Raw genomic sequence first — 10,992 nt, 5'->3', positions numbered from 1 at the left:
AAAAATACTAACATCTCATCTCACATCTCAACCCTCCTCACAGTTGTGTTTCTTCCATTACATTACATTCTTTGTCTCCCCCTCTTCTTCTACTCACACAGGGATCCCTATACTGTGGTATAAAGGATCTCTATTATTATTATTATTTTTCTGTGCCCTCTTCTTTGTCATATGAGCAGGAGCAAGGATAAGAACATTCTTGTGGAAGCAGATCCAGAACCTGAAAGGACTCTGAAAAGGAAACTAAGAGAAGCTAAAATACAACAATCCAGAGATAACCTTTCAGAAATTTTTGAACAGGAAGAGGAGATGGCAGCCGAAAATAATAATAATGTAAGGAAGATGCTTGGTGACTTTACTGCACCTAATTCCAATTTACATGGAAGAAGCATCTCCATTCCTGCCATTGGAGCAAACAACTTTGAGCTGAAACCTCAATTAGTTTCTCTGATGCAGCAGAACTGCAAGTTTCACGGACTTCCATCTGAAGATCCTTTTCAGTTCTTAACTGAATTCTTGCAGATATGTGATACTGTTAAGACTAATGGAGTAGATCCTGAAGTCTACAGGCTCATGCTTTTCCCCTTTGCTGTAAGAGACAGAGCTAGATTATGGTTGGATTCTCAACCCAAAGACAGCCTGAACTCTTGGGATAAGCTGGTCACGGCTTTCTTAGCCAAGTACTTTCCTCCTCAAAAGCTGAGCAAGCTTAGAGCTGATGTTCAAACCTTCAGACAGAAAGAAGGTGAATCCCTCTATGAAGCTTGGGAAAGATACAAACAGTTGACCAAAAAGTGTCCTTCTGACATGCTTTCAGAATGGACCATCCTGAATATATTCTATGATGGTTTATCTGAGCTATCAAAAATGTCACTGGACACTTCTGCAGGTGGATCCATTCACCTAAAGAAAACGCCTGCAGAAGCTCAAGAACTCATTGACATGGTTGCTAATAACCAGTTCATGTACACTTCTGAAAGGAATCCTGTGAGTAATGGGACGCCTATGAAGAAGGGAGTTCTTGAAGTTGATACTCTGAATGCCATATTGGCTCAGAATAAAATATTGACTCAGCAAGTCAATATGATCTCTCAGAGTCTGCATGGAATGCAAGCTGCATCCAACAGTACTCAAGAGGCTTCTTATGAAGAAGAAGCTTATGATCCTGAGAACCCTGCAATAGCAGAGGTGAATTACTTAGGTGAACCTTATGGAAACACCTATAACTCATCATGGAGAAATCATCCAAATTTCTCATGGAAGGATCAAAAGCCTCAACAAGGCTTTAATAATGGTGGAAGAAACAGGTTTAACAATAATAAACCTTTTCCATCATCCACTCAGCAACAGACAGAAAACTCTGAACAAAATGCTTCTAATTTAGCAAATCTAGTCTCTGATCTATCCAAGGCCACTGTGAGCTTCATGAATGAAACAAGGTCTTCCATTAGAAATTTGGAAGCACAAGTGGGCCAGCTGAGTAAAAGGATCACTGAAATCCATCCCAGTACTCTCCCAAGCAATACAGAAGAGAATCCAAAAGGAGAGTGCAAGGCCATTGACATAAGCAAAATGGCCGAACCCAATGAGGGAGAGGAGAACGTGAATCCCAAGGAGGAAGACCTCCTGGGACGTCCAGTGACCAATAAGGAGCTTCCCTCTGAGGAACCAAAGGAATCTGAGACTCTGCAAGAGACCATAGAGATTCCATTGAACCTCCTTATGCCCTTCATGAGCTCTGATGAGTATTCCTCTTCTGAAGAGAATGAGGATGTTACTAAAGAGCAAACTGCCAAGTTTCTTGGTGCAATCATGAAGCTAAATGCCAAATTATTTGGCATTGATACTTGGGAAGTTGAACTTCCCTTGTTCATCAATGAACTAAGTGATCTGGATCAACTGACATTGCCTCAGAAGAGACAGGATCCTGGAAAGTTCATAATACCTTGTACCATAGGCACCATGATCTTTAAGGCTTTGTGTGACCTTGGTTCAGGAATAAACCTCATGCCCTTCTCTGTAATAGAGAAACTGGGAATCTATGGGGTGCAAGCTGCTAAAATCTCATTAGAGATGGCAGACAGTTCAAGAAAACAGGCTTATGGACAAGTAGAGGACGTGTTAGTAAACGTTGAAGGCCTTTACATCCCTGCTGATTTCATAGTCCTGGATACTGGAAAGGAAGAGGATGAATCCATCATCCTAGGAAGACCTTTCCTGGCCGCAGCAAGAGCTGTGATTGATGTTGACAGAGGTGAAATAGTCCTTCAATGGAATAAGGACTCCCTTGTGTTTAAAACTCAAGGATCTCCCTCTGCAACCATGGAGAGGAAGCAGAAAAAGCTTCTCTCAAAGCAGAGTCAACCAGAGCCCCCACAGTCAAACTCTAAGTTTGGTGTTGGGAGGCCACAACCAAACTCTAAGTTTGGTGTTGAACTCCCATATCCAAACTCTAAGTTTGGTGTTGGAGAGTCTCAACAAAGCTCTGCACATCTGTGAGGCTCCATGAGAGCCCACTGTCAAGCTATTGACATTAAAGAAGCGCTTGTTGGGAGGCAACCCAATTTTTATTTATCTAACTATATTTTTCTTATTTATATGTCTTTATAGGTTCATGATCATGTGGAGTCACAAAATGAATATAAAAATTGAAAACGGAATCAAAAACAGCTGAAGAAAAATCACACCCTGGAGGAGCATCTGTCTGGCGTTCAGCGCCAGAACAGAGCATGGTTCTGGCGCTGAACGCCCAAAATGGGCAGCTTCTGGGCGCTGAACGCCAGAACAGGCATGGTTCTGGCGTTCAACGCCAGAAATGGCACACAAATGGGCGTTGAACGCCCAAAATGGCCACCAACCTGGCGCTGAACGCCCAGAGTTGTGTGCAAAGGCATTTTTACATGCCTAATGGGTGCAGGGATGTAAATCCTTGAACACCTCAGGATCTGTGGACCCCACAGGATCCACTCAGGATCTGTGGATCCCACAGGATCCCCATCTACCTCCACTCACTTCTTCTCACCACTCACATCCATCCACTCTTCCCCATAAACCTACCTCATAAACTCCACCTACCTTCAAAATTCAAAACCAATTTCCCACCCAAACCCACCCATATGGCCGACACCTTTTCCCCTCTCCCTTTCCTATATAAAGCCCTCCATTCTTTATCAAACTCACACAACACACCCCTCTACACCCTTCTTGGCCGAAACACTTCCCACCCCCCTCTCCTCTATTTCTTCTTCTTCTTCATCTATTCATTCTTCTATTGCTCGAGGGCGAGCAAAATTCTAAGTTTGGTGTGGTAAAAGCATAAGCTTTTTGTTTTTCCATTACCATTGATGGCACCTAAGACCGGAGAATCCTCTAGAAAGGGGAAAGGGAAGACAAAAGCTTCCACATCCGAGTCATGGGAGATGGAAAGGTTCATCTCCAAAGCCCATCAAGACCACCTCTATGATGTTGTGGCCAAGAAGAAGGTGATCCCTGAGGTCCCTTTCAAACTCAAAAGAAATGAGTATCCGGAGATTCGACATGAAATTCAAAGAAGAGGTTGGGAAGTTCTAACAAATCCCATCCAACAAGTCGGCATCCTAATGGTTCAAGAGTTCTATGCTAATGCATGGATCATCAAGAACCATGATCAAAGTAAGAACCCAGATCCAAAGAACTATGTTACAATGGTTCGGGGGAAATACTTAGATTTTAGTCCGGAGAATGTGAGGTTGACGTTCAACTTGCCAAACATGGAAGAGAACGCACGCCCCTACACAAGGAGAGTCAACTTTGATCAAAGGTTGGACCAAGTCCTTATGGACATATGTGTAGAAGGAGCTCAATGGAAGATTGACTCCAAAGGCAAGCCGGTTCAACTAAGAAGATTGGACCTCAAGCCTATAGCTAGAGGATGGTTGGAGTTTATTCAATGCTCAATCATTCCCACTAGCAACCAGTCTAAAGTTACTATAGACCGGGCCATCATGATCCATAGCATCATGATTGGAGAAGAGGTGGAAGTTCATGAGATTATACCTCAAGAACTCTACAAGGTGGCTGACAAGTCCTCCACCATGGCAAGGTTAGCCTTTCCTCACCTCATTTGCCACCTATGCAATTCGGCTGGGATTGACATAGAGGGAGATATCCTCATTAAAGAGGACAAGCCCATCACTAAGAAAAAGATGGAGCAAGCAAGAGAGCCCATTCATTGAGCTCAAGAGGCGTATGAAGCTCATCACCATGAGATCCCGGAGATGCCTCAAATGCACTTTCCTCCACAAAACTATTGGGAGCAAATCAACACCTCCCTAGGAGAATTGAGTTCCAATATGGGACAACTAAGGGTGGAACATCAAGAGCACTCCATCATGCTTCACGAAATAAGAGAAGATCAAAAAGCAATGAGGGAGGAGCAACAAAGACAAGGAAGAGACATAGAAGAGCTCAAGGACATCATTGGTTCCTCAAGAAGGAAACGCCACCATCACTAAGGTGGATTCATTCCTTGTTCTTATTTCTTCTGTTTTTCGTTTTCTATGTTATATACTTATCTATGTTTGTGTCTTCATTACATGATCATTAGTAGTTAGTAACTATGTCTTAAAGTTATGAATGTCCTATGAATCCATCACCTCTCTTAAATGAAAAATGTTTTAAATCAAAAGAACAAGAAGTACATGAGTTTCAAATTTATCCTTGAACTTAGTTTAATTATATTGATGTGGTGACAATGCTTCTTGTTTTCTGAATGAATGCTTGAACAGTGCATATGTCTTTTGAAGTTGTTGTTTAAGAATGTTAAATATGTTGGCTCTTGAAAGAATGATGACTAGGAGACATGTTATTTGATAATCTGAAAAATCATAAAAATGATTCTTGAAGCAAGAAAAAGCAGCAAAGAACAAAGCTTGCAGGAAAAAAAAATAGGCGAAAAAAAATAGAAAGAAAAAGAAAAAGCAAGCAGAAAAAGCCAATAACCCTTAAAACCAAAAGGCAAGGGAAATAAAAAGGATTCCAAGGCTTTGAGCATCAGTGGATAGGAGGGCCTAAAGGAATAAAATCCTGGTCTAAGCGGCTAAACCAAGCTGTCCCTAACCATGTGCTTGTGGCGTGTAGGTGTCAAGTGAAAACTTGAGACTGAGCGGTTAAAGTCAAGGTCCAAAGCAAAAACAAAGAGTGTGCTTAAGAACCCTGGACACCTCTAATTGGGGACTTTAGCAAAGCTGAGTCACAATCTGAAAAGGTTCACCCAATTATGTGTCTGTGGCATTTATGTATCCGGTGGTAATACTGGAAAACAAAGTGCTTAGGGCCACGGCCAAGACTCATAAAGAAGCTGTGTTCAATAATCATCATACTGAACTAGGAGAGTCAATAACACTATTCGAAATCTGAAGTTCCTATAGATGCCAATCATTCTGAACCTCAATGGATAAAGTGAGATGCCAAAACTATTCAAGAGCCAAAAAGCTATAAGTCCCGCTCATATGATTGAAGCTATGTTTCATTGATAATTTGGAATTTGTAGTATATTCTCTTCTTTTTATCCTATTTGATTTTCAATTGCTTGGGGACAAGCAACAATTTAAGTTTGGTGTTGTGATGAGCGGATAATTTATACGCTTTTTGACATTGTTTTTAATATATTTTTAGTAGGATCTAGTTACTTTTAGGGATGTTTTCATTAGTTTTTATGTTAAATTCACATTTCTGGACTTTACTATGAGATTGTGTGTTTTTCTGTGATTTCAGTTATTTTCTGACTGAAATTGAGGGACTTGAGCAGAAATCAGATTCAGAGGTTGAAAAAGGACTGCTGATGCTGTTGGATTCTGACCTCCCTGCACTCAAAGTGGATTTTCTGGAGCTACAGAACTCGAAATGGCGCGCTTCCAATTGCGTTGGAAAGTAGACATCTAGGGCTTTCCAGAAATGTATAATAGTCCATACTTTGGCCAAGAATAGACGATGTAAACTGGCGTTCAACGCCAGCTTTCTACCCAAATCTGGCGTCCAGCGCCAGAAAAGGAGCCAAAACCAGAGTTGAACGCCCAAACTGGCACAAAAGCTGGCGTTCAACTCCAAGAAGGACCTCTACACGTGCAACACTCAAGCTCAGCCCAAGCACACACCAAGTGGGCCCCGGAAGTGAATTTATGCATCAATTACTTACTCATGTAAACCCTAGTAGCTAGTTTATTATAAATAGGACCTTTTACTATTGTATTAGACATCTTTGATCAGTTGTATGCTATCTTAGATCACATTTGAGGGCTGGCCTCTCGGCCATGCCTGGACCTTTCACTTATGTATTTTTAACGGTATAGTTTCTACACTCCATAGATTAAGGTGTGGAGCTCTGCTGTTCCACAAAGATTAATGCAAAGTACTACTGTTTTCTATTCAATTCATCTTATTTCGCTTCTAAGATATTCATTCGTACTTCAATCTGAATGTGATGAACGTGACAATCATCATCATTCCCTATGAACGCGTGCCTGACAACCACTTCCATTCTACCTTCGACTGAATGAGTATCTCTTAGATCTCTTAATCGGAATCTTCGTGGTGTAAGCTAGAATGATGGCGGCATTCAAGAGAATCCGGAAAGTCTAAACCTTGTCTGTGGTATTCCGAGTAGGATTCAATGATTGAATGACTGTGACGAGCTTCAAACTCGCGAGTGCTGGGCGTTAGTGACAAACGCAAAAGGAGGGTGAATCCTATTCCAGCATGATCGAGAACCGACAGATGATTAGCCGTGCTGTGACAGAGCATGTGAGCATATTTTTCACTGAGAGGAGGGGATGTAGCCACTGACAGCGGTGATGCCCTTGCATAAAGCCAGCCATGGAAAGGAGTAAGACTGATTGGATGAAGACAGCAGGAAAGCAGAGGTTCAGAGGAACGAAAGCATCTCTATTCGCTTATCTGAAATTCTCACCAATGATTTACATAAGTATCTCTATCCCTATTCTATTAATTATTATTCGAAAACTCCATAACTGTTTTATATCTGCCTAACTGAGATTTACAAGGTGACTATAGCTTGCTTCATACCAACAATCTCCGTGGGATTCGACCCTTACTCACGTAAGGTATTACTTGGACGACCCAGTGCACTTGCTGGTTAGTTACACGGAGTTGTGAACCATGGTCTTGGCATCATGTTTTTGGCGCCATTTCCAGGGAAAGAAAGAGCAATGAATTTTACATAATTAAAGTGTAATCACGATTCCGCGTACCAATTAGTCGTGCAGAAACCGTAGAGGACCACTTTCACTGAGAGGATCTTACAGCTTGCCATGGAAAGGAGCACGCATGGTTGGAAGAAGGCAATAGGAAAGCAGAGGTTCAGAAGAAACAAAGCATCTTCAGACGCTTATCTAAAATTCCCACCAATGAATTACATAAGTAACTTTATTTTATTTTATGTTTTATTTATATTTTAATTATCAAAACCTCATAACCATTTCAATCCGCCTGACTGAGATTTACAAGATGACCATAGCTTGCTTCAAGCCGACAAACTCCGTGGGATCGACCCTTACTCACGTAAGGTTTATTACTTGGACGACCCAGTGCACTTGCTCGTTAGTTGTGCGGAGATGTGAAAAGTGTGAATCACAATTCCTTGCACCAAGTTTTTGGCGCCGTTGCCGGGGATTGTTCGAGTTTGGACAACTGACGGTTCATCTTGTTGCTTAGATTAGGTAATTTTATTTTATGTTTAAGCTTTTTATTTTTATTTTCGAAAAAAATACAAAAAAAATTAGTTTTCGAAAAATTCATAAAAATTTTCAAAAAATTTTTTATGTTCTTCAGAGTTTTTAAGAACGAATTCTAGAGCTTCATGAGATATGGTGAAACCTAGCTGGCTGTTAAGCCATGTCTAATCTTTTGGACTAAGGTTTCTACCTTCTATTGTAAAAAGGACATGCTTGTATGTGTTATGTTAAAGCTTGGCTGGCCACTTGGCCATGCTAAATCTTTTGGACCGGAGCTTTAGAATCACATTGCATGAGCCTTTGGATTCTCATTCATAACTCTATGCTGAAGCTTGGCTAGCCATTGGCCATGTCTAATCTTTTGGACCGAAACTTTAGACTAACATTACAGGAATCCTGGAATTCTTATTAAAAATTTTGAATTTCTTTATTTTCCTTTTCTAAAATAATTTTCGAAAAATACAAAAAAAATTAATAAAACCATAAAAAAAACCAAAAATTTTGTGTTTCTTGTTTGAGTTTAGTGTCAAATTTTAAGTTTGGTGTCAATTGCATCTTTTTAATTTTTCTTTAAATTTTCGAAAATTCATGTATGTGTTCTTTCATGATCTTCAAGTTTTTCTTGATGATTTTCTTTGTTTGATCTTTAATTTTTCTTGTTTTGTGTCTTTTCTTGTTTTTCATATGTATTTTCGAATTATTAGTGTCTAAAGTTTAAAAATTTTTAAGTTTGGTGTCTGGCATATTTTTCTTTTCTTAAAAATTTTCAAAAATATGTTCTTGATGTTCATCATGATCTTCAAAGTGTTCTTGGTGTTCATCTTGACATTCAAAGTGTTCTTGCATGCATTATTAGTTTTGATCTTAATTTCTTATGTTTTGTGTCATTGTTTTGTTTTTCTCTCTCTTCATTAATTCAAAAATAAAAAATAATATCTTTTCCTTATTTTACTCATAATTTTTGAAATTTTGAATTGATTTAGTCATAAATTTTCAAAATTTGGTTGTTTCTTGTTAGTCAAGCCAAAATTTCAATTTAAAAATTCTATCTTTTCAAATCTTTTTCATTTTTCTTCTTAATATTTTCAAAAATTTCAAAATTGATTTTCAAAATCTTTTTCTTATTTTTGTTTCATATTTTCGAATTTATTGCTAACAATTAATATTTTGATTCAAAATTTTCAAGTTGTTACTTGCCTATTAAGAAAGGATCAATCTTTAAATTCTAGAATCATATCTTTTATTTTCTTGTTAGTCAAGTAATCAACTTTAATTTCAAAAATCAAATCTTTTTAATTTCTTTTTCAAATATTTTTCAAAATGATTTTCAATCATATCTTTTCAAAATTGATTTTCAAATCTTTTTTCAATTAACTACTTGACTTTTTGTTTGATTTTAAAAGTTTACTATTTCTTATCTTTTTCAAAACCACCTAACTACTTTTCTCTCTCTCTAATTTTCAAAAACCCTTTTTTCCAAAATTCTTTGACTAATTGTTTTAAATTCTATTTTTATTTTATTTTTCTTCTTAAATTCGAATTCTAACTAATAATTAAAATAAAAACAAAAATATTTTTTCCCTTCTTTTAAATTAAATTTCGAATTTCTTCTCTCTCTCATCTCTTTCTATTTATTTTATTTATTTACTAACACTTCTCTTCTTCTTATAATTTGAACCCTCTCCCTCTCTCTGTGTTCGAATTCTTCTCCTCCCTTCTTCATTCTATTTCTTCTATTCTTCTACTCATATAAAGGAATCTCTATACTGTGACATAGAAGATTCCTATTCTTTTTTGTTCTCTTCTTTTTCATATGAGCAGGAACAAGGATAAGAACATTCTTGTTGAAGCTGATCCTGAACCTGAAAGGACTCTGAAGAGGAAGCTAAGAGAAGCTAAAGCACAACACTCTGGATAGGACCTAACAGAAATTTTCGAAAAAGAAGAAGTTATGGCAGCCGAAAATAACAACAATGGTGGAGATGCAAGGAAGATGCTTGGTGACGTTACTGCACCCACTTCTGACTTCTATGAAAGAAGCATCTCAATTCCTGCAATTGGAGCAAACAACTTTGAGCTTAAGCCTCAATTAGTTTCTCTAATGCAGCAGAACTGCAAGTTTCATGGACTTCCATTGGAAGATCCTCATCAGTTCTTAGCTGAATTCTTGCAAATCTGTGACATTGTCAAGACCAATGGGGTTAATCCCGAGGTCTACAGACTTATGCTTTTCCCCTTTGCTGCAAGAGACAGGGTTAGGATATGGTTAGACTCACAACCTAAAGAAAGCCTGAACTCTTGGGAAAAGTTGGTCAATTCTTTCTTGGCCAAATTCTTTTCACCTCAAAAGTTGAGCAAGCTTAGAGTGGAAGTCCAAACCTTTAGACAGAAGGAAGGTGAATCCCTCTATGAAGCTTGGGAAAGATACAAGCAATTGATCAGAAAGTGTCCTTCTGACATGATTTCAGAATGGAGCATCTTATGTATATTCTATGATGGTCTGTCTAAATTGTCCAAGATGTCATTGGATCACTCAGCTAATGGATCTCTTCATCTAAAGAAGACGCCTGCAGAAGCTCAGGAACTCATTGAAATGGTTGCAAATAACCAGTTCATGTACACTTCTGAAAGAAATCCTTTGAATAATGGGATGACTCAGAAGAAAGGAGTTCTTGAGATTGATACTCTGAATTTAATATTGGCTCAAAATAAAATATTGACTCAGCAAGTCAATATGATTTCTCAGAGTTTGACTGGAATGCAAGCTGCATCCGGCAGTACTAAAGAAGCTTCCTCTGAAGAAGAAGCTTATGACCCTGAGAATCCTGCAATGGAAGAGGTGAATTACATGGGAGAATCCTATGGAAACACCTATAATCCTTCATGGAGGAATCATCCTAATTTCTCATGGAAGGATCAGCAGAAGCTTAATCAAGGCTTCAACAATAATAATGGTGGGAGGAATAGGTTTGGCAATAGCAAGCCTTTTCCATCATCTTCTGAGCAACAGATAAAGAATTCTAAGCAAAGCCTCTCTGACTTAGCAACCATAATCTCTGATCTAAGTAAGACCACTCACAGTTTCATGACTGAAACAAGGTCCTCCATCAGAAATTTGGAGGCACAAGTGGGTCAACTAAGTAAAAGAGTTACTGAAATCCCTCCTAGTACTCTCCCAAGCAATACAGAAGAGAATCCAAAGAGAGAGTGCAAGGCCATCAATATACCTAACATGGCTGAATGCACAGAGGAGGAAGAGGCA

At 38.7% G+C, this 10,992-nt stretch overlaps 2 non-coding genes across 2 annotated transcripts; both read right to left on the bottom strand.

Annotated features, from left to right (window-relative positions):
* Positions 1-705: 705 nt before the first annotated feature.
* LOC112767679 (small nucleolar RNA R71) lies at positions 706-813 on the bottom strand. Its single transcript, XR_003185120.1, has one exon. It is a non-coding gene; the product is annotated as a small nucleolar RNA R71 (small nucleolar RNA).
* Positions 814-10,086: 9,273 nt separating this feature from the next.
* LOC112767581 (small nucleolar RNA R71) lies at positions 10,087-10,195 on the bottom strand. Its single transcript, XR_003185023.1, has one exon. It is a non-coding gene; the product is annotated as a small nucleolar RNA R71 (small nucleolar RNA).
* Positions 10,196-10,992: the final 797 nt, after the last annotated feature.

This window comes from Arachis hypogaea, chromosome 17, assembly GCF_003086295.3.
Source record: "Arachis hypogaea cultivar Tifrunner chromosome 17, arahy.Tifrunner.gnm2.J5K5, whole genome shotgun sequence".
Classification (NCBI taxonomy): domain Eukaryota; kingdom Viridiplantae; phylum Streptophyta; class Magnoliopsida; order Fabales; family Fabaceae; genus Arachis; species Arachis hypogaea.
Note: the sequence above shows the minus strand (reverse complement) of the source record. Positions and strands in the feature narration are given on the sequence as shown.